This window comes from Calliopsis andreniformis, unplaced genomic scaffold, assembly GCF_051401765.1.
Source record: "Calliopsis andreniformis isolate RMS-2024a unplaced genomic scaffold, iyCalAndr_principal scaffold0002, whole genome shotgun sequence".
Taxonomy (NCBI): Eukaryota; Metazoa; Arthropoda; class Insecta; order Hymenoptera; family Andrenidae; genus Calliopsis; species Calliopsis andreniformis.
This window is the reverse complement of record NW_027480423.1, coordinates 4,595,688-4,619,194: the sequence shown is the minus strand read 5'-3', so window position 1 is coordinate 4,619,194 and position 23,507 is coordinate 4,595,688.

Here is a 23,507-nt window from a genome sequence, read left to right as displayed (position 1 = left end):
GCCTTAGAGGTCAACGACAGAAGCATAAAATACAATATAAATACAACAGCTTTTCCATCGTATAACAGGAATAATTGCAACCAGTGTGAAAGTAAAGGTCATTTCTACGTTCCGGGCAACTCATGCTTCACTCTACGGCGTTGCTCCACCAGATCGAGTAGTTAGGGCCTTAGAAGTCCACGGCCGAAGCATAAAATACAAAATAAATAGAACAGTTTTTCCATTGTAAAAAGCGAATAATTGCTGCCAGTGTGAAAGTTATGTTTATTTCTACGTTCCGGGCAACCAAGGCTTAACTGTAGGGTGTTGCTCCAACAGATCGAATAGGTAGGGCCATAGAAGTCAACGCCCGGAGCATAAAATACAATAAATATACAAGAGTTTTTCCATCGTATAACAGGATTAATTGCAACCAGTGTGAAAGTGATGATCATTTCTACGTTCCGGGCAACCTAGGCTTCACTCTAGGGCGTTGCTCCACCAGATCGTATAGTTAGGGCCTTAGAAGTCAACGCGAGAAGCATAAAATGCAATAAATATACAAGAGTTTTTCCATCGTATAAAACGAATAATAGCAACCAGTGTGAAAGTTATGGTTATTTCTCCGTTGCAGGCAACCTAGGCTTCACTCTAGTGCGTTGCACCACCAGTTAGAATAGTTAGGGCTTAAGAAGTCAACGCCAGTAGCATAAAATACGATATAAGTATAACAGGTTTTCCATCGTATAAAACGAATAATAGCAACCAGTGTGAAAGTTATGGTTATTTCTCCGTTGCAGGCAACCTAGGCTTCACTCTAGTGCGTTGCACCACCAGATCGAATAGTTAGGGGCTTAGAAGTCAACGCCCGAAGCATAAAATACAAAATAAATAGAACAGCTTTTCCATCGTATAAAATGAATAATTGCAAACAGTCTGAAAGTAATGGTCATTTCTACGTTCCGAGCACCCTAGGCGTCACTCTAGGGCGATGCTCCACCACATCTAATAGCTACGGCCTTAGAAGTCAACGCCAGATGGATAAAATACAATATAAGCACAACAGTTTTTCCATCGTATAAAATGAATAATTGCAAACATTGTGTAAGTAATGGTCATTTTTACGTTTCCGGCAACCTAGGCTTCACTCTAGGGCGTTGCTCCACCAGATCGAATAGTTAGGTCCTTAGAAGTCAACGCCAGGAGCATAAAATACGATATAAATACAACAGCTTTTCCATCGTATAAAAGGAATAATTGCAAACAGTGTGAAAGCAATGGTCATTTCTACGATCCGGGCAACCTAGGCTTCACTCTACGGCGTTGTTCCACCAGATCGAATAGTTACGGCCTAAGAAGTCAACGCCAGAAGTATAAAATACGATATAAATACAACAGCTTTTCTATCGTATAAAACAAATAATTGCAACCAGTGTGAAAGTAATGTTCATTTCTACGTTCCCATTACCCTAGGTGTCACTCTAGGGCGTTGGTCCACCACATCTAATAGCTACGGCCTTAGAAGTCAACTCCAGAGGCATAAAATACAATATAAATACAACAGCTCCTCCATCGTATAAAACGAATTATTGCTACCAGTGTAAAAGTTATGGTCATTTCTACGTTCCGGGCAACCTAGGCTTCACCCAAGGGCGTTGCTCCACCAGATCGAAATGTTAGGGCCTAAGAAGTCAACGCAAGAAGGATAAAATACAACATAAATACAACAGTTTTTCCATCGTATAGAATGAATAATTGCAACCAGTGTGAAAGTTATGGCCATTTCTACATTTCGAGCAACCTAGGCTTCACTCTAGGGCGTTGTTCCACCAGATCGAATAGTTAGCGCCTAAGAAGTGAACGCCAGAAGCATAAAATACAATATAAGTACAACAGTTTTTCCATCGTATAAAACGAATAATTGCAACCAGTTTGAAAGTTATGGTCATTTCTACGTTCCGGGCAACCTAGGCTTCACCCAAGGGCGTTGCTCCAACAGATTGAATAGTTAGGGCCTTAGAAGTCAATGCCCGAAGCATAAAATGCAATAAATATACAACAGTTTTTCCATCGTATAGCAGGAATAATTTGCAACCAGTGTGATAGTAGTGGTCATTTCTACGTTCCGGGCAACCTAGGCTTCACTCTAGGGCGTTGCTCTACCAGATCGAAAAGTTAGGGCCTTAGAAGTAAACGCCCTAAGCAAAAAATACAAAATAAATAGAACAGTATATCCATTGTATAAAACGTATAATTGCTACCAGTGTGAAAGTTATGTTCATTTCTACGTTCCTGACAACCTAGGCTTGACTGTAGGGTGTTGCTCCACCAAATCGAATAGGTAGGGCTATAGAAGTCAACGCCATAAGAATAAAATACAATATAAGTACAACAGTCTTTCCATCGTATAAAATGAATGATTGCAAACATTCTGAAAGTAATGGTCATTTCTACGTTCCCGGCAACCTAGCCGTCACTCTATGTCGTTGCTTCACCACATCTAATAGCTACGGCCTTAGAAGTCAACGCCAGAAGCATAAAGTACAATATAAATACAACAGCTTTTCCATCGTATAAAATGAATAATTGCAACCAGTGTGAAAGTAATGGTCATTTCTACGATCCGGGCAACCTAGGCTTCACTCTAGGGCATTGCTCCACCATATCGAATAGCTAGGGACTTAGAATTAAACGCCAGAAGCATAAAATACAATAAAAGTACAACAGTTTTTCCATTGTATAACAGGAATAACTGCAACCAGTGTGAAAGTAATGGTTATTTCTACGTTCCGGGCAACCTTGGTTTCACTCTAGGGCGTTGCTCCACCAGCTCGAGTAGCTAGATCCTCAGCAGTCTACGCATGAAGCATAAAATACGATATAAATACAACTGTTTTTCCATCGTATAACAGGAATAATTGCAACCAGTGTGAAGGTAAAGGTATGTCCTACGCTCTGGGCAACCTAGGCTTCACTCCAGGGCGTTGCTCCACCAGATCGTATAGTTAGGGCCTTAGAAGTCAACGCCAGAGGCATCAAATACAATAAATATACAAGAGTTTTTCCATCGTACAACAGGAATAATTGCAACCAGTGTGAATGTGGTGGTCATTTCTACGTTCCGGGCAACCTAGGCTTCACTCTAGGGCGTTGCTCCACCACAACTAATTGCTACGGCCTTAGAAGTCAACGACAGAAGCATAAAATACAATATAAATACAACAGCTTTTCCATCGTATAACAGGAATAATTGCAACCAGTGTGAAAGTAAAGGTCATTTCTACGTTCCGGGCAACTCATGCTTCACTCTACGGCGTTGCTCCACCAGATCGAGTAGTTAGGGCCTTAGAAGTCCACGGCCGAAGCATACAATACAAAATAAATAGAACAGTTTTCCCATTGTATAAAGCGAATAATTGCTGCCAGTGTGAAAGTTATGTTTATTTCTACGTTCCGGGCAAGCAAGGCTTAACTGTAGGGTGTTGCTCCAACAGATCGAATAGGTAGGGCCATAGAAGTCAACGCCCGGAGCATAAAATACAATAAATATACAAGAGTTTTTCCATCGTATAACAGGAATAATTGCAACCAGTGTGAAAGTTATGGTTATTTCTCCGTTGCAGGCAACCTAGGCTTCACTCTAGTGCGTTGCACCACCAGATCGAATAGTCAGGGGCTTAGAAGTCAACGCCCGAAGCATAAAATACAAAATAAATACAACAGCTCCTCCATCGTATAAAACGAATTATTGCTACCAGTGTAAAAGTTATGGTCATTTCTACGTTCCGGGCAACCTAGGCTTCACCCAAGGGCGTTGCTCCACCAGATCGAAATGCTAGGGCCTAAGAAGTCAACGCCAGAAGGATAAAATACAACATAAATACAACAGTTTTTCCATCGTATAGAATGAATAATTGCAACCAGTGTGAAAGTTATGGCCATTTCTACATTTCGAGCAACCTAGGCTTCACTCTAGGGCGTTGTTCCACCAGATCGAATAGTTAGCGCCTAAGAAGTGAACGCCAGAAGCATAAAATGCAATAAATATACAACAGTTTTTCCATCGTATAGCAGGAATAATTTGCAACCAGTGTGATAGTAGTGGTCATTTCTACGTTCCAGGGAACCTAGGCTTCACTCTGGGGCGTTGTTCCACAAGATCGAATTGTTAGGGCCTAAGAAGTCAACGCCAGAAGCATAAGATACAATATAAATATAACAGATTTTCCATGGTATAGAACGAATAATAGCAAGCAGTGTGAATGTTATGGTCATTTCTACGTTCCGGGCAACCTAGGCTTCACTCTAGGGCGTTGCTCCACCAGATCAAGCACTTAGGGCCTTAGAAGTCAACGCCCGAAGCATAAAATACAAAATAAATAGAACAGTTTTTTCATTGTATAAAACGAATAATTGCTACCAGTGTAAAAGTTATGGTCATTTCTACGTTCCGGGCAACCTAGGCTTCACCCTAGGGCGTTGTTCCACCAGATCGAATAGTTGAGGTCTAAGAAGTGAACGCCAGAAGCATAAAATACAATATAAATACAACAGTTCTTCCATCATATAAAACGAGTAATTGCAACCAGTATGAAAGTTGTGGTCATTTCTACTTTCCGGGCAACCTAGGCTACACCCTAGGGCGTTGCTCCAAAAGATCGAATAGTTAGGGCCTTAGAAGTCAACGGCCGAAGCATAAAATACAAAATAAATAGAACTGTTTTTCCATCGTAGAAAACGAATAATTGCTACCGGTGTGAAAGTTATTTCCATTTCTACGTTCCGGGCAACCTAGGCTTCACCCTAGGGCGTTGTTCCACCAGATGGAATAGTTATGCCATAAGAGGTCAACGCCAGAAGCATAAAATACAATATAAGTACAACAGCTTTTCCAACGTATAAAATGAATAATTGCAAACATTGCGAAAGTAATGGTGATTTCTACGATCCGGGCAACCTAGGCTTCACTCTATGGCATTGCTCCACCATATCGAATTGCTAGGGACTTAGGATTAAACGCCAGAAGCAAAAAATACAATAAAAATACAACAGTTTTTCCATTGTATAACAGGAATACTCGCAACCAGTGTAAAAGTAATGGTTATTTCTACGTTCCGGGCAACCTAGGCTTCACCCTAGGGCGTTGCTCCACCAGATCGAAATGCTAGGGCCTAAGAAGTCAACGCCAGAAGGATAAAATACAACATAAATACAACAGTTTTTCCATCGTATAGAATGAATAATTGCAACCAGTGTGAAAGTTATGGCCATTTCTACATTTCGAGCAACCTAGGCTTCACTCTAGGGCGTTGTTCCACCAGATCGAATAGTTAGCGCCTAAGAAGTGAACGCCAGAAGCATAAAATACAATATAAGTACAACAGTTTTTCCATCGTATAAAACGAATAATTGCAACCAGTTTGAAAGTTATGGTCATTTCTACGTTCCGGGCAACCTAGGCTTCACCCAAGGGCGTTGCTCCAACAGATTGAATAGTTAGGGCCTTAGAAGTCAATGCCCGAAGCATAAAATGCAATAAATATACAACAGTTTTTCCATCGTATAGCAGGAATAATTTGCAACCAGTGTGATAGTAGTGGTCATTTCTACGTTCCAGGGAACCTAGGCTTCACTCTGGGGCGTTGTTCCACAAGATCGAATTGTTAGGGCCTAAGAAGTCAACGCCAGAAGCATAAGATACAATATAAATATAACAGATTTTCCATGGTATAGAACGAATAATAGCAAGCAGTGTGAATGTTATGGTCATTTCTACGTTCCGGGCAACCTAGGCTTCACTCTAGGGCGTTGCTCCACCAGATCAAGCACTTAGGGCCTTAGAAGTCAACGCCCGAAGCATAAAATACAAAATAAATAGAACAGTTTTTTCATTGTATAAAACGAATAATTGCTACCAGTGTAAAAGTTATGGTCATTTCTACGTTCCGGGCAACCTAGGCTTCACCCTAGGGCGTTGTTCCACCAGATCGAATAGTTGAGGTCTAAGAAGTGAACGCCAGAAGCATAAAATACAATATAAATACAACAGTTCTTCCATCATATAAAACGAGTAATTGCAACCAGTATGAAAGTTGTGGTCATTTCTACTTTCCGGGCAACCTAGGCTACACCCTAGGGCGTTGCTCCAAAAGATCGAATAGTTAGGGCCTTAGAAGTCAACGGCCGAAGCATAAAATACAAAATAAATAGAACTGTTTTTCCATCGTAGAAAACGAATAATTGCTACCGGTGTGAAAGTTATTTCCATTTCTACGTTCCGGGCAACCTAGGCTTCACCCTAGGGCGTTGTTCCACCAGATGGAATAGTTATGCCATAAGAGGTCAACGCCAGAAGCATAAAATACAATATAAGTACAACAGCTTTTCCAACGTATAAAATGAATAATTGCAAACATTGCGAAAGTAATGGTCATTTCTACGATCCGGGCAACCTAGGCTTCACTCTATGGCATTGCTCCACCATATCGAATTGCTAGGGACTTAGGATTAAACGCCAGAAGCAAAAAATACAATAAAAATACAACAGTTTTTCCATTGTATAACAGGAATACTCGCAACCAGTGTAAAAGTAATGGTTATTTCTACGTTCCGGGCAACCTAGGCTTCACCCTAGGGCGTTGCTCCAACAGATTGAATAGTTAGGACCTTAGAAGTCAATGCCCGAAGCATAAAATACAATTTAAATATAACAGTTTTTCCATCGTATAAAACGAATAATTTCAACCAGTGTGAATGTTATGGTCATTTTTACATTCCGAGCAACCTAGTCTTCACTCTAGGGCGTTGATACACCAGATAGAATAGTTAGGGCCTTAGAAGTCTACGCCAGAAGCATAAAATTCAATAAAGATGCAACAGTTTTTCCATCGTATAAAAGGATTAATTGCAACCAGTTTGAAAGTGATGGTAATTTCTACGTTCCGGGCAACCTTGGCTTCACCCTAGGGCGTTGTTCCACCAGATGGAATAGTTAGGGCATAACAAGTCAACGCCAGAAGCATAAAATACGGTATAAATACAACAGCATTTCCATCGTATAAAACGAATAATTGCGACCAGTGTGAAACTTATGGCCATTTCTACTTTCCGGGCAAACTAGGCTTCACTCTAGGGCGTTGCTCCACCAGATCGAATAGTGAGGGCCTTAGGAGTCAACGCCAGAAGCATAAAATACAATAAAGATGCAACAGTTTTTCCATCGTATATCAGGAATAATTGCAACCAGTGTGAAAGTAATGGCATATCATTGTTCCGGGCAACCTAGGCTTGACTCTACTGCGTTGCTCCACCAGATCAAACTGTTAGGGCCTTAGAAGTCAACGCCAGAAGCATAAAAAACAATATAAATACAACAGTCTTTCCATCGTATAAAACGAATAATTGCAACTAGTATGAAAGTTATGGTCTTTTCTACTTTCCGTGCAACCTAGGCTTCACCCTAGCGCGTTGCTCCAACAGATTGAATAGTTAGGGCCTTAGAAGTCAACGCCCCTAGCATAAAATACAAAATAAATACAACAGTTTTTCCGTCGTAGAAAACGAATAATTGCAACCTGTGTGAAGGTTGTCGTCATGTCTGCGTTCCGGGCAACCTAGGCTTCACTGTAGGGTGTTGCTCCACCAGATCGAATAGGTAGGGCAATAGAAGTCTACGCCCGAAGCATAAAATACAATAAATGTAAAAGAGTTTTTCCATCGTATATCAGGAATAATTGCAACCAGTGTGAAAGTGATGGTCATTTCTACGTTCCGGGCAACCTAGGCTTGACTCTAGGGCGTTGTTCCACCAGATCGAACACTTAGGGCCTCAGAAGTGAACGCCAGACGCATAAAATACAATATAAATATAACAGTTTTTCCATCGTATAAAACGAATAATAGCAACCAGTGTGAAAGTTATGGTCATTTCTACGTTCCGGGCAACCTAGGCTTCACCCTAGGGCGTTGTTCCACCAGATGCAAAAGTTAGGGCCTAAGAAGTCAACGCCAGAAACATAAAACACGATATAAATATAACAGCTTTCCATCGTATAAAACGAATTATTGCAACCAGTGTGAAAGTTATGGTCATTTCTCCGTTCCGGGCATCCTAGACTTAACTCTGAGGCATTGCTCCACCAGATGGAATAGCTACGACCTTAGAAGTCAAAGCCAGAAGCAGAAAATACAATAAAAATGCAACAGTTTTTCCATCGTATAGCATGACAAATTGCAACCAGTATGAAAGTAATGATCATTTCGACGTTTCGGGCATCCTAGACTTAACTCTGATGCGTTGCTCCACCAGATCGAAGAGCTAGGGCCGTAGAAGTCAGCGCCAGAAGCATAAACTACAAAATAAATGGAACAGCCTTTCCATCGTATAAAACGAATAATTGCAACCTGTGTGTAGGTTATGGTCATATATACGTTCCGGGCAACCTAGGCTTCACTGTAGGGTGATGCTACACCAGATCGTATAGCTAGGGACTTAGAATTAAACGCCTGAAGCATAAAATACAATAAAAATACAACAGATTTTCCATCGTATAACAGTAGTAATTGCAGCCAGTGTGAAAGTAATGGTCAGTTCTACGTTCCGGGCAAACTAGGTTTCACTCTAGGGCGTTGCTCCACCAGATCGAATAGTCAGGGCCTAAGAAGTTAACGCCAGAAGCATAAAATACAATATAAATACAACAGCTTTGCCAGCATAAAATGAAAAATTTCAAACAGTGTGAAAGTTATGTTCATTTCTACGTTCCGGTCAACCTAGGCTGCACTGTAGGGCGTTGCTCCACCAGATCGAATAGTGAGGGCCTTAGAAGTCAACAACAGAAGCATAAAATACAATAAAGATGCAACAGTTTTTCCATCGTATATCAGGAATAATTGCAACCAGTGTGAAAGTAATGGCATATCATTGTTCCGGGCAACCTAGGCTTCACTCTACTGCGTTGCTCCACCAGATCAAACTGTTAGGGCCTTAGAAGTCAACGCCAGAAGCATAAAATACAATATAAATACAACAGTCTTTCCATCGTATAAAACGAATAATTGCAACCAGTATGAAAGTAAACGTCATTTCTACGTTCCGGCCAACCTAGGCATCACTCTAGGGCGTTGTACCACCAGATCGAGAAGTTAGGGCCTAAGAAGTCAACGCCAGAAGCATAAAATACAATATAAATGTAACAGTTTTTCCATCGTATAAAACGAATAATAGCAACCAGTGTGAAAGTTCTGGTCATTTCTACGTTCCCGGCAACCTAGGCGTCACTCTAGGGCGTTGCTCCACCACAACTAATTGCTACTGCCTTAGAAGTCAACGACAGAAGCATAAAATACAATATAAATACAACAGCTTTTCCATCGTATAACAGGAATAATTGCAACCAGTGTGAAAGTAAAGGTCATTTCTACGTTCCGGGCAACCTATGCTTCACTCTAGGGCGTTGTTCCACCAGATCGAATAGTTAGGGCCTAAGAAGTGAACGCCAGAAGCATAAAATGAAATATAAATACAACAGTTTTTCCATCGTATAAAATGAATAATTGGAACCAGTATGAAACTTATGGTCATTTCTACGTTCCGGGCAACCTAGGCTTCACTCTATGGCGTTCTTCCACCACATCGAATAGCTACAGCCTCAGAAGTCGACGCCTGAATTATAAGATACCATAAAAATACAACAGTCTTTCCATCCTATAACAGGAATAATGGCAACCCGTGTGAAAGTGATGGTCATTTCTACGTTCCAGGCTACCTAGGCTTCAATGTAGGGCGTTGTTCCTCCAGATCGAATAGTTAGGGCCTAAGAAGTCAACGCCTGAAGCATAAAATACAATATAAATATAACAGTTTTTCCATCGTATAAAACGAACAATAGCAGCCAGTGTGAAAGTTATGGTCATTTCTACGTTCCGGGCAACCTAGGCTTCACTCTAGGGCGTTGCTCCACCAGATCAAACAGTTAGGGCCTTAGAAGCCAACGCCCGAAGCACTAAATACAAGATAAATAGAACAGTTTTTCCATTGTATAAAACGAATAATTGCTACCAGTGTAAAAGTTATGGTCATTTCTACGTTCCGGGCAACCTAGGCTTCACCCTAGGCCGTTGTTCCACCAGATCGAATAGTTAGGGCCTAGGAAGTGAACGCCAGAAGCATAAAATGCAATATAAATACAACAGTTTTTCCATCGTATAACAGGATTAATTGCAACCAGTGTGAGAGTTCTGGTCATTTCTACGTTCCCGGCAACCTAGGCTTCACTCCAGGGCGTTGCTCTACCAGATCGAATAGCTACGGCCATAGAAGTCAACGCCCGAAGCATAAAATACAATAAATATGCAAGAGTTTTTCCATCGTATAACAGCAATAATTGCAACCAGTGTGAAAGTGATGGTCATTTCAACGTTCTCGGCAACCTAGGCTTCACTCTAGGGCGTCGTTCCACCAGATGGAATAGCTAGGGCCTAAGAAGTCAACGCCAGAAGCATAAAATACAATAAAGATGCAACAGTTATTCCATTGTATAGCATGGATAGTTGCAACCAGTGTGAAAGTTATTGTCACTTCTACGTTCCGGGCAACCTAGGCTTCACCCTAGGGCGTTGCTCCACCAGATGGAAAAGTTAGGGCCTAAGAAGTCAACGCCAGAAACATAAAACACGATAAAAATACAACAGCTTTCCATCGTATAAAACGAATTATTGCAACCAGTGTGAAAGTTATGGTCATTTCTCCGTTCCGGGCATCCTAGACTTAACTCTGAGGCATTGCTCCACCAGGTGGAATAGCTACGACCTTAGAAGTCAAAGCCAGAAGCATAAAATACAATAAAGTTGCAACAGTTTTTCCATCGAATGACAGGAATAACTGCAAACAGCGTGAAACTACTGGTCATTTCTACGTTCCGGGTAACCGAGGTTTCACTCTAGGGCGTAGCTCCACCAGATCTAATAGCTAGGGACTTAGAATTCAACGCCAGATGGATAAAATACAATATAAGTACAACAGTTTTTCCATCGTATAAAATGAATGATTGCAAACATTCTGAAAGTAATGGTCATTTCTACGTTCCCGGCAACCTAGCCGTCACTCTAGGACGATGCTCCACCACATCTAATAGCTACGGCCTTAGAAGTCAACGCCGGAAGCATAAAGTACAATATAAATACAACTGCTTTTCCATCGTATAAAATGAATTATTGCAACCAGTGTGAAAGTAATGGTCATTTCTACGATCCGGGCAACCTAGGCTTCACTCTAGGGCATTGCTCCACCATATCGAATAGCTAGGGACTTAGAATTAAACGCCAGAAGCATAAAATACAATAAAAGTACAACAGTTTTTCCATTGTATAACAGGAATAATTGCAACCAGTGTGAAAGTAATGGTTATTTCTACGTTCCGGGCAACCTAGGTTTCACTCTAGTGCGTTGCTCCACCAGCTCGAGTAGCTAGATCCTCAGCAGTCTACGCATGAAGCATAAAATACGATATAAATATAACAGTTTTTCCATCGCATAACAGGAATAATTGCAACCAGTGTGAAGGTAAAGGTATGTCCTACGCTCTGGGCAACCTAGGCTTCACTCCAGGGCGTTGCTCCACCAGATCGTATAGTTAGGGCCTTAGAAGTCAACGCCAGAGGCATAAAATACAATAAATATACAAGAGTTTTTCCATCGTATAACAGGAATAATTGCAACCAGTGTGAATGTGGTGGTCATTTCTACGTTCCGGGCAACCTAGGCTTCACTCTAGGGCGTTACTCCACCACAACTAATTGCTACGGCCTTAGAAGTCAACGACAGAAGCATAAAATACAATATAAATACAACAGCTTTTCCATCGTATAACAGGAATAATTGCAACCAGTATGAAAGTAAAGGTCATTTCTACGTTCCGGGCAACCCATGCTTCACTCTACGGCGTTGCTCCACCAGATCGAGTAGTTAGGGCCTTAGAAGTCCACGGCCGAAGCATAAAATACAAAATAAATAGAACAGTTTTTCCATTGTATAAAGCGAATAATTGCTGCCAGTGTGAAAGTTATGTTTATTTCTACGTTCCGGGCAACCAAGGCTTAACTGTAGGGTGTTGCTCCAACAGATCGAATTGGTAGGGCCATAGAAGTCAACGCCCGGAGCATAAAATACAATAAATATACAAGAGTTTTTCCATCGTATAACAGGAATAATTGCAACCAGTGTGAAAGTGATGATCATTTCTACGTTCCGGGCAACCTAGGCTTCACTCTAGGGCGTTGCTCCACCAGATCGTATAGTTAGGGCTTTAGAAGTCAACGCGGGAAGCATAAAATGCAATACATATACAAGAGTTTTTCCATCGTATAACAGGAATAATTGCAACCAGTGTGAATGTGGTGGTCATTTCTACGTTCAAGGCAACCTAGGCTTCACTCTAGGGCGTTGTTCCACCAGTTAGAATAGTTAGGGCTTAAGAAGTCAACGCCAGTAGCATAAAATACAATATAAGTATAACAGGTTTTCGATCGTATAAAACGAATAATAGCAACCAGTGTGAAAGTTATGGTTATTTCTCCGTTCCAGGCAACCTAGGCTTCACTCTAGTGCGTTGCACCACCAGATCGAATAGTTAGGGGCTTAGAAGTCAACGCCCGAAGCATAAAATACAAAATAAATAGAACAGCTTTTCCATCGTATAAAATGAATAATTGCAAACAGTCTGAAAGTAATGGTCATTTCTACGTTCCGAGCACCCTAGGCGTCACTCTAGGGCGATGCTCCACCACATCTAATAGCTACGGCCTTAGAAGTCAACGCCAGATGGATAAAATACAATATAAGGACAACAGTTTTTCCATCGTATAAAATGAATAATTGCAAACATTGTGAAAGTAATGGTCATTTTTACGTTTCCGGCAACCTAGGCTTCACTCTAGGGCGTTCCTCCACCAGATCGAATAGTTAGGTCCTTAGAAGTCAACGCCAGGAGCATAAAATACGATATAAATACAACAGCTTTTCCATCGTATAAAAGGAATAATTGCAAACAGTGTGAAAGTAATGGTCATTTCTACGATCCGGGCAACCTAGGCTTCACTCTACGGCGTTGTTCCACCGGATCGAATAGTTACGGCCTAAGAAGTCAACGCCAGAAGTATAAAATACGATATAAATACAACAGCTTTTCCATCGTATAAAACAAATAATTGCAACCAGTGTGAAAGTAATGTTCATTTCTACGTTCCGATTACCCCAGGCGTCACTCTAGGGCGTTGGTCTACCACATCTAATAGCTACGGTCTTAGAAGTCAACTCCAGAGGCATAAAATACAATATAAATACATCAGCTCTTGCATCGTATAAAACGAATAATTGCTACCAGTGTAAAAGTTATGGTCATTTCTACGTTCCGGGCAACCTAGGCTTCACCCAAGGGCGTTGCTCCACCAGATCGAAATGTTAGGGCCTAAGAAGTCAACGCCAGAAGGATAAAATACAACATAAATACAACAGTTTTTCCATCGTATAGAATGAATAATTGCAACCAGTGTGAAAGTTATGGCCATTTCTACATTTCGAGCAACCTAGGCTTCACTCTAGGGCGTTGTTCCACCAGATCGAATAGTTAGGGCCTAAGAAGTGAACGCCAGAAGCATAAAATACAATATAAGTACAACAGTTTTTCCATCGTATAAAACGAATAATTGCAACCAGTGTGAAAGTTATGGTCACTTCTACGTTTCTTGCCACCTAGGCCTCACCCCAGGGCGTTGTTCCACCAGATCAAATAGTTAGGGCCTAAGAAGTGAACGCCAGCAGAACAAAATACAATATAAATACAACAGTTCTTCCATCATATAAAACGAATAATTGCAACCAGTATGAAAGTTATGGTCATTTCAACGTTCCGGGCAACCTAGGCTTCACTCTATGGCGTTCTTCCACCACATCCAATAGCTACGGCCTCAGAAGTCAACGCCTGAAGCACAAAATACAATAAAAATACAACAGTCTTTCCATCCTATAACAGGAATTATTGCAACCCGTGTGAAAGTGATGGTCATTTGTACGTCCCAGGCAACCTAGGCTTCACTCTGGAGCGTTGTTCCACCAGATCGAATTGTTAGGGCCTAAGAAGTCAACGCCAGAAGCATCAGATACAATATAAATATAACAGACTTTTCCATGGTATAGAACGAATAATAGCAGCCTGTGTGAAAGTTATGGTTATTTCTACGTTCCGGGCAACCTAGGCTTCACTCTAGGGCGTTCCTCCACCAGATCGAATAGTTAGGGGCTTAGAAGTCAACGGCCGAAGCATAAAATACAATATAAATATAACAGTTTTTCCATCGTATAAAACGAATAATAGCAACCAGCGTGAAAGTTATGATCATTTCTACGTTCCGGGCAACCTAGGCTTCACCCCAGGGCGTTCTACCACCAGATCGGATAGTTAGGGCCTAAGAAGTGAACGCCAGCAGCATAAAATACAATATAAATACAACAGTTCTTCCATCATATAAAACGAATAATTGCAACCAGTTTGAAAGTTATGGTCATTTCTACGTTCCGGGCAACCTAGGCTTCACTCTATGGCGTTCTTCCACCACATCGAATAGCTACGGCCTCGGAAGTCAACGCGTGAAGCATAAAATACAATAAAAATACAACAGTCTTTCCATCCTATAACAGTAATAATTGCAACCCGTGTGAAAGTGATGGTCATTTGTACGTTCCAGGCAACCTAGGCTTCACTCTGGGGCGTTCATCCACCAGATCTTATTGTTAGGGCCTAAGAAGTCTACGCCAGAAGCATAAGATACAATATAAATACAACAGCTTTTCCATCATATAAAACGAATAATTTCAACCAGTGTGAATGTTATGGTCATTTCTACATTCCGAGCAACCTTGGCTTCACTCTAGCGCGTTGATCCAACAGATTGAATAGTTAGGGCCTTAGAAGTCAACGCCCGAAGTATAAAATACAATATAAATACAACAGTTCTTTCATCGTATAAAACGAATAATTGCGAGCAGTATGAAAGTTATGGTCATTTCTACTTTCCGGGCAACCTAGGCTTCACCCTAGGGCGTTGTTCCAACAGGTTGAATAGTTAGGGCCTTAGAAGTCAACGCCCGAAGCATGAAGTACAACATAAATACAACAGTTGTTCCATCGTATAAAACGAATAATTGCTATCAGTGTGAAGCTTATGGTAATTTCTACGGTCCGGGCAACCTAGGCGTCACTGTAGGGCGTTGCTCCAACACAGCTAATAGCTACGGCCTTAGACGTCAACGCCAGAAGCATAAAATACAATATCAATACAACAGCCTTTCCACCGTATAAAATGAATAATTGCAAACAGTGTGAAAGTACTGGTCATGTCTACGTTCCGGGTAACCTAGGCTTCACTCTAGGGCGTTGTTCCACCAGATCGAACAGTTAGGGCCTAAGATGGCAACGCCAGAGGCATAAAATACAATATAAATATAACAGTTTTTCCATCGTATAAAACGAATAATAACAACCAGCGTGAAAGTTATGGTCATTTCTACGTTCCGGGCAACCTAGGCTTCACCCCAGGGCGTTGTTCCACCAGATCGGATAGTTAGGGCCTAAGAAGTGAACGCGAGCAGCATAAAATACAATATAAATGCAACAGTTCTTCCATCATATAAAACGAATAATTGCAACCAGTTTGAAAGTTATGGTCATTTCTACGTTCCGGGCAACCTAGGCTTCACTCTATGGCGTTCTTCCACCACATCGAATAGCTACGGCCTCGGAAGTCAACGCGTGAAGCACAAAATACAATAAAAATACAACAGTCTTTCCATCCTATAACAGGAATAATTGCAACCCGTGTGAAAGTGATGGTCATTTGTACGTTCCAGGCAACCTAGGCTTCACTCTGGGGCGTTCTTCCACCAGATCGAATTGTTAGGGCCTAAGAAGTCAACGCCAGAAGCATAAGATACAATATAAATACAACAGCTTTTCCATCATATAAAACGAATAATTTCAACCAGTGTGAATGTTATGGTCATTTCTACATTCCGAGCAACCTAGGCTTCACTCTAGCGCGTTGATTCAACAGATTGAATAGTTAGGGCCTTACAAGTCAACGCCCGAAGTATAAAATACAATATAAATACAACAGTTTTTTCATCGTATAAAACGAATAATTGCGAGCAGTATGAAAGTTATGTTCATTTCCACTTTCCGGGCAACCTAGGCTTCACCCTAGGGCGTTGCTCCAACAGATTGAATAGTTTGGGCCTTAGATGTCAACGGCCGAAGCATAAAATACAAAATAAATAGAACTGTTTTTCTATCGTATAAAACGAATAATTGCTACCGGTGTGAAAGTTATATCCATTTCTACGCTGCGGGCAACCTAGGCTTCACCCTAGGGCGTTGTTCCACCAGGTGGAATAGTTAGGGCATAAGAAGTCAACGCCAGAAGCATAAAATACAATATAAGTACAACAGTTTTTCCATCGTATAAAATGAATAATTGCAAATATTGCGAAAGTAATGGTCATTCCAAGTTCCGGGCAACCTAGGCGTCACTCTAGTGCGTTGCTCCACCACATCTAATAGCAACGGCCTTAGACGTCAACGACAGAATCATAACATACAATACAGATGCAACAGCATTTCCATCGTATAAAACGAATAATTGCAACCAGTGTGAAAGTTATTGTCATTTCTACTTCCCGCGCAACCTAGGCTTCACCCTATGGCGTTGCTCCAACAGATTGAATAGTTAGGACCTTAGAAGTCAGTGCCCGAAGCATAAAATGCAATAAAAATACAACAGTTATCCATCATATAACAGGAATAATTGCAACCAGTTTGAAAGCGATGGTCATTTCTACGTTCCGGGCAACCTAGGCTTCACTCTAGGGCGTTGCTCCACCAGATCGAATAGTGAGTGCCTTAGAAGTCAGCGCCAGAAGCATAATATACAATATAAATACAACAGTTTTTCCATCGTATAAAACGAATAATTGCAACCAGTATGGAAGTCAACGTCATTTCTACTTTCCGGGCAACCTAGGCTTCACCCTAGGGCGTTGCTCCAACAGATTGAATAGTTAGGGCCTTAGAAGTCAACGCCGGAAGCATAAAATGCAATAAAAATACAACAGTTTTTCCATCATATAACCGGAATAATTGCAACCAGTTTGAAAGTGATGGTCATTTCTACGTTCCGGGCAACCTCGGCTTCACTCTAGGGCCTTGCTCCACCACATCGAATAGTTAGTGTCTTAGAAGTCAACGCCAGAGGCATAAAAAACTATATAAATACAACAGTTTTTCCATCGTATAAAACGAATAATTGCAACCAGTATGAAGATTAACCTCATTTCTACTTTCCGGGCAACCTAGGCTTCACTCTAGGGCGTTGCTCCACAAGTTCGAATAGTTAGGGCCTTAGAAGACAACGCCAGAAGCATAAAATACAATAAATATACAAGTGTTTTTCCATCGTATAAAACGAATAATAGCAACCAGTGTGAAAGTAATGGACATTTCTACGTTCCGGGCATCCTGGGCGTCACTCTACGGCGTTGCTCCAGCACATCTAATAGCTACGGCCTTAGAAGTCAAAGCCAGAAGCATAAAATACAATATAAATACAACAGCTTTGCCATCGCATAAAATGAAAAATTGCAAACAGTGTGAAAGTTATGTTCATTTCTACGTTCCGGTCAGCCTAGGCTTCACTGTAGCGTCTTGCTCCACCAGATCGAATAGGTAGTGCTATAGAAGTCAACGCCCGAAGCATAAAATACAATAAATATACAAGAGTTTTTCCATCGTATAACAGGAATAATTGCAGCCAGTGTGAATGTAATGGTATGTCCTACGTTCCGGGCAACCTATGCTTCACTCTAGGGCGTTGCTCCACCAGATCGTATAGTTAGGGCCTTAGAACTCAACGCCAGAAGCATAAAATGCAATAAATATACAAGAGTTTTTCCATCGTATAACAGGAATAATTGCAACCAGTGTGAATGTGGTGGTCATTTCTACGTTCCGGGCAACCTAGGCTTCACTCTAGGGCGTCGCTCCACCAGATCAAACAGTTAGGGCCTTAGATGTCAACGCCAGAAGCATAAAATACGATATAAATACAACAGCTTTTCCATCGCATATAATGTATATTTGCAAACAGTGTGAAAGTAATGGTCATTTCTACGTACCGGGCAACCTAGGCTCCACTCTAGGGCGTTGCTCCACCAAAGGGAATAGTTAGGGCCTTAGAAGTCAACGCCAGAAGCATAAAATACAATAAAGATGCAAAAGTTTTTCCACCGTATAACAGGGATAACTGCAAACAGTATGAAAGTAGTGGTCGTTTCTACGTTCCGGGTAACCTAGGTTTCACTCTAGGGCGTTGCTCCACCAGATTGAATAGCTAGGGACATAAAATTCAACGCCATAAGAATAAAATACAATATAAGTACAACAGTTTTTCCATCGTATAAAACGAATAATTGCTACCAGTGTAAAAGTTATGGTCATTTCTACGTTCCGGGCAACCTAGGCTTCACCCTAGGGCGTTGTTCCACCAGATCGAAAAGTTAGGGCCTAAGAAGTGAACGCCAGAAGCATAAAATACAAAATAAATAGAACAGTTTTTCTATTGTATAAAACGAATAATTGCTGCCAGTGTGAAAGTTATGTTCATTTCTACATTCCGAGCAACCTAGGCGTCACTCTAGGGCGTTGCTCCAGCAGATCGAATAGTTAGGTCCTTAGAAGTCAACGCCAGAAGCATAAAATACGATATAAATACAACAGCTTTTCCATAGTATAAAAGGAATAATTGCAAACAGTGTGAAAGTAATGGTCATTTCTACGTTCCGGGCAACCTAGATTCCACTCTAGGGCGTTGCTCCACCAAATCGAATAGCTAGGGCCTTAGAAGTCAACGCCAGAAGCATAAAATACAATAAAGACGCAAAAGTTTTTCCATCGTATAACAGGAATAACTGCAAACAGTATGAAAGTACTGGTCATTTCTACGTTCCGGGTAACCTAGGTTTCACCCTAGGGCATTGTTCCACCAGATCGAATAGTTAGGGCCTAAGAAGTGAACGCCAGAAGCATAAAATGAAATAAAAATACAACAGTTTTTCCATCATATAACAGGAATAATTGCAACCAGTTTGAAAGTGATGGTCACTTCTACGTTCCAGGCAACCTAGGCTTCACTCTAGGGCGTTGTTCCACCACATCGAATAGCTAGGGCCTAAGAAGACAACGCCAGAAGCATAAAATACAATATAAATATAACAGTTTTTCCATCGTATAAAACGATCAATAGCAACCAGTGTGAAAGTTATGGTCATTTCTACGTTCAGGGCAACCTAGGCTTCACTCTAGGGCGTTGCTCCACCAGATCGAATAGTTAGGGCCTAAGAAGTCAACGCCAGAAGCATAAAATACAATATAAATATAACTGATTTTCCATCGTTTATACCGAATAATAGGAACCAGTGCGAAAGTTATGGTCATTTCTACGTTCCGGGCAACCTAAGCTTCACTCTAGGGCGTTGCTCCACCACATCAAACAGTTAGGGCCTTAGAAGTCAACGCCCGAAGCATAAAATACAAAATAAATATAACAGTTTCTCCATCGTATAAAACGAATAATAGCAACCAGTGTGAAAGTTATGGTCACTTCTAAGTTCCGGGCAACCTAGGCTTCACTCTAGGGCGTTGCTCCGACAGATTCAATGGTTAGGGCCTTAGAAGTCAACGCCCGAAGCATAAAATGCAATAAAAATACAACGGTGTTTCCATCATATAACAGGAATCATTGCAACCAGTTTGAAAGTGATGGCCAATTCTACGTTCCGGGCAACCCAGGCTTCACCCTAGGCCGTTGTTCCACCAGATCGAATAGTTGGTGCCTTAGAAGTCAACGCCTGAAGCATAAAATACAATATAAATACAACAGTTTTTCCATCGTATAAAACGAATAATTGCAACCAGTATGAAACTTATGGTCATTTCTACTTTCCGAGCAACCTAGGCTTCACTCTAGGGCGTTGCTCCACCAGATCGAATAGTTAGAGCCTTAGATGTCAACGCCCGTAGCATAAAATATAAAATAAATAGAACAGTTTTTCCATCGCCTAAAACGAATAATTGCTACCAGTGTGAAAGTTATGGTCATTTCTACTTTCCGGGCAACCTAGGCTTCACCCTAGGGCGTTGCTCCAGCAGATGGAATAGTTAGGGCCTAAGAAGTCAACGCCAGAAGCTTAAAATACGATATAAATACAACAGGTTTTCCATCGTATAAAACGAATAATTGCAACCAGTTTGAAAGTGCTGGTCATTTCTACGTACCGGGCAACCTAGGCTTCACTTTAGGGCGTTGCTCCACCTGATCGAATAGTTAGGGCCTTAGAAGTCAACGCCCGAAGCATAAAATACAAAATAAACACAACAGCCTTTACACCGTATAAATGAATAATTGCAACCTGTGTGAAGGTTATGGTCATATCTACGTTCCGGGCAACATAGGCTTCACTGTAGGGCGTTGCTCCATCAGATCGAAATATTAGGGCCTAAGAAGTCAACGCCCGAAGCATAAAATACGATATAAATACAACAGCTTTTCCATCATATTAAATGCATAATTGCAAACAGTGTGAAAGAAGTGGTCATTTCTACGTTCCGAGCAACCTAGGCTTCACTCTAGGGCGGTGCTCCACCATATCGAATAGCTACGGCCTTAGAAGCCTACGCCTGGAGCACAAAATACAATAAAAATACAACAGTCTTTTCATGGTATAACAGGAATAATTGCAACAAGCGTGAAAGTAATGATCATTTCGTGGTTTCGGGCATCCTAGACTTAACTCTGAGGCATTGCTCCACCAGATCGAATAGTTAGGGCCTAAGAAGTCAACGCCAGAAGCATAAAATACAATATAAATATAACAGGTTTTCCATCGTATAAAACGAATAATAGCAACCAGTGTGAAAGTTATAGTCATTTCTACATTCCGGGCAACCTAGGCTTCACTCTAGGGCGTCGCTCCACCAGATCAAACAGTTAGGGCCTTAGATGTCAACGCCAGAAGCATAAAATACGATATAAATACAACAGCTTTTCCATCGCATATAATGTATATTTGCAAACAGTGTGAAAGTAATGGTCATTTCTACGTACCGGGCAACCTAGGCTCCACTCTAGGGCGTTGCTCCACCAAAGGGAATAGTTAGGGCCTTAGAAGTCAACGCCAGAAGCATAAAATACAATAAAGATGCTAAAGTTTTTCCACCGTATAACAGGGATAACTGCAAACAGTATGAAAGTACTGGTCGTTTCTACGTTCCGGGTAACCTAGGTTTCACTCTAGGGCGTTGCTCCACCAGATTGAATAGCTAGGGACATAAAATTCAACGCCATAAGAATAAAATACAATATAAGTACAACAGTTTTTCCATCGTATAAAACGAATAATTGCTACCAGTGTAAAAGTTATGGTCATTTCTACGTTCCGGGCAACCTAGGCTTCACCCTAGGGCGTTGTTCCACCAGATCGAAAAGTTAGGGCCTAAGAAGTGAACGCCAGAAGCATAAAATACAAAATAAATAGAACAGTTTTTCTATTGTATAAAACGAATAATTGCTGCCAGTGTGAAAGTTATGTTCATTTCTACATTCCGAGCAACCTAGGCGTCACTCTAGGGCGTTGCTCCAGCAGATCGAATAGTTAGGTCCTTAGAAGTCAACGCCAGAAGCATAAAATACGATATAAATACAACAGCTTTTCCATAGTATAAAAGGAATAATTGCAAACAGTGTGAAAGTAATGGTCATTTCTACGTTCCGGGCAACCTAGATTCCACTCTAGGGCGTTGCTCCACCAAATCGAATAGCTAGGGCCTTAGAAGTCAACGCCAGAAGCATAAAATACAATAAAGACGCAAAAGTTTTTCCATCGTATAACAGGAATAACTGCAAACAGTATGAAAGTACTGGTCATTTCTACGTTCCGGGTAACCTAGGTTTCACCCTAGGGCGTTGTTCCACCAGATCGAATAGTTAGGGCCTAAGAAGTGAACGCCAGAAGCATAAAATGAAATAAAAATACAACAGTTTTTCCATCATATAACAGGAATAATTGCAACCAGTTTGAAAGTGATGGTCACTTCTACGTTCCAGGCAACCTAGGCTTCACTCTAGGGCGTTGTTCCACCACATCGAATAGCTAGGGCCTAAGAAGACAACGCCAGAAGCATAAAATACAATATAAATATAACAGTTTTTCCATCGTATAAAACGATCAATAGCAACCAGTGTGAAAGTTATGGTCATTTCTACGTTCAGGGCAACCTAGGCTTCACTCTAGGGCGTTGCTCCACCAGATCGAATAGTTAGGGCCTAAGAAGTCAACGCCAGAAGCATAAAATACAATATAAATATAACTGATTTTCCATCGTTTATACCGAATAATAGGAACCAGTGCGAAAGTTATGGTCATTTCTACGTTCCGGGCAACCTAAGCTTCACTCTAGGGCGTTGCTCCACCACATCAAACAGTTAGGGCCTTAGAAGTCAACGCCCGAAGCATAAAATACAAAATAAATATAACAGTTTCTCCATCGTATAAAACGAATAATAGCAACCAGTGTGAAAGTTATGGTCACTTCTAAGTTCCGGGCAACCTAGGCTTCACTCTAGGGCGTTGCTCCACCAGATCAAACAGTTAGGGTCTTAGAAGCCAACGCCCGAAGCATTAATTAAAAATAAATAGAACAGTTTTTCCATGGTATAGAACGAATAATTGCAACCTGTGTGAAAGTTAACGTCATTTCTACTTCCCGGGCAACCTAGGCTTCACCCTATTGCGTTGGTCCAACAGATTGAATAGTTAGGGCCATAGAAGTCAACGCCCGAAGCATAAAAGGCAATAAAAATACAACAGTTTTTCCATCGTATAACAGGATTAATTGCAACCAGTTTGAAAGTGATGGCCAATTCTACGTTCCGGGCAACCTAGGCTTCACTCTAGGGCGTTGCTCCACCAGATCGAATGGTTAGTGCCTTATAAGTCAACGCCAGAAGCATAAAATACAATATATATACAACAGCTTTGCCTTCGCATAAAATGAAAAATTGCAAACAGTGTGAAAGTTATGTTCATTTCTACGTTCCGGTCAACCTAGGCTTCACTGTAGGGTCTTGCTCCACCAGATCGAATAGGTAGGGCCATAGAAGTCAACGCCCGAAGCATAAAATACAATAAATATACAACAGCTTCTCCATCGTATAACAGGAATAATTGCAACCGGTGTGAAAGTAATGGTCATTTCTACGTTCCGGGCAACCTAGGCTTCACTCTAGGGCGTTGCTCCGACAGATTCAATGGTTAGGGCCTTAGAAGTCAACGCCCGAAGCATAAAATGCAATAAAAATACAACGGTGTTTCCATCATATAACAGGAATCATTGCAACCAGTTTGAAAGTGATGGCCAATTCTA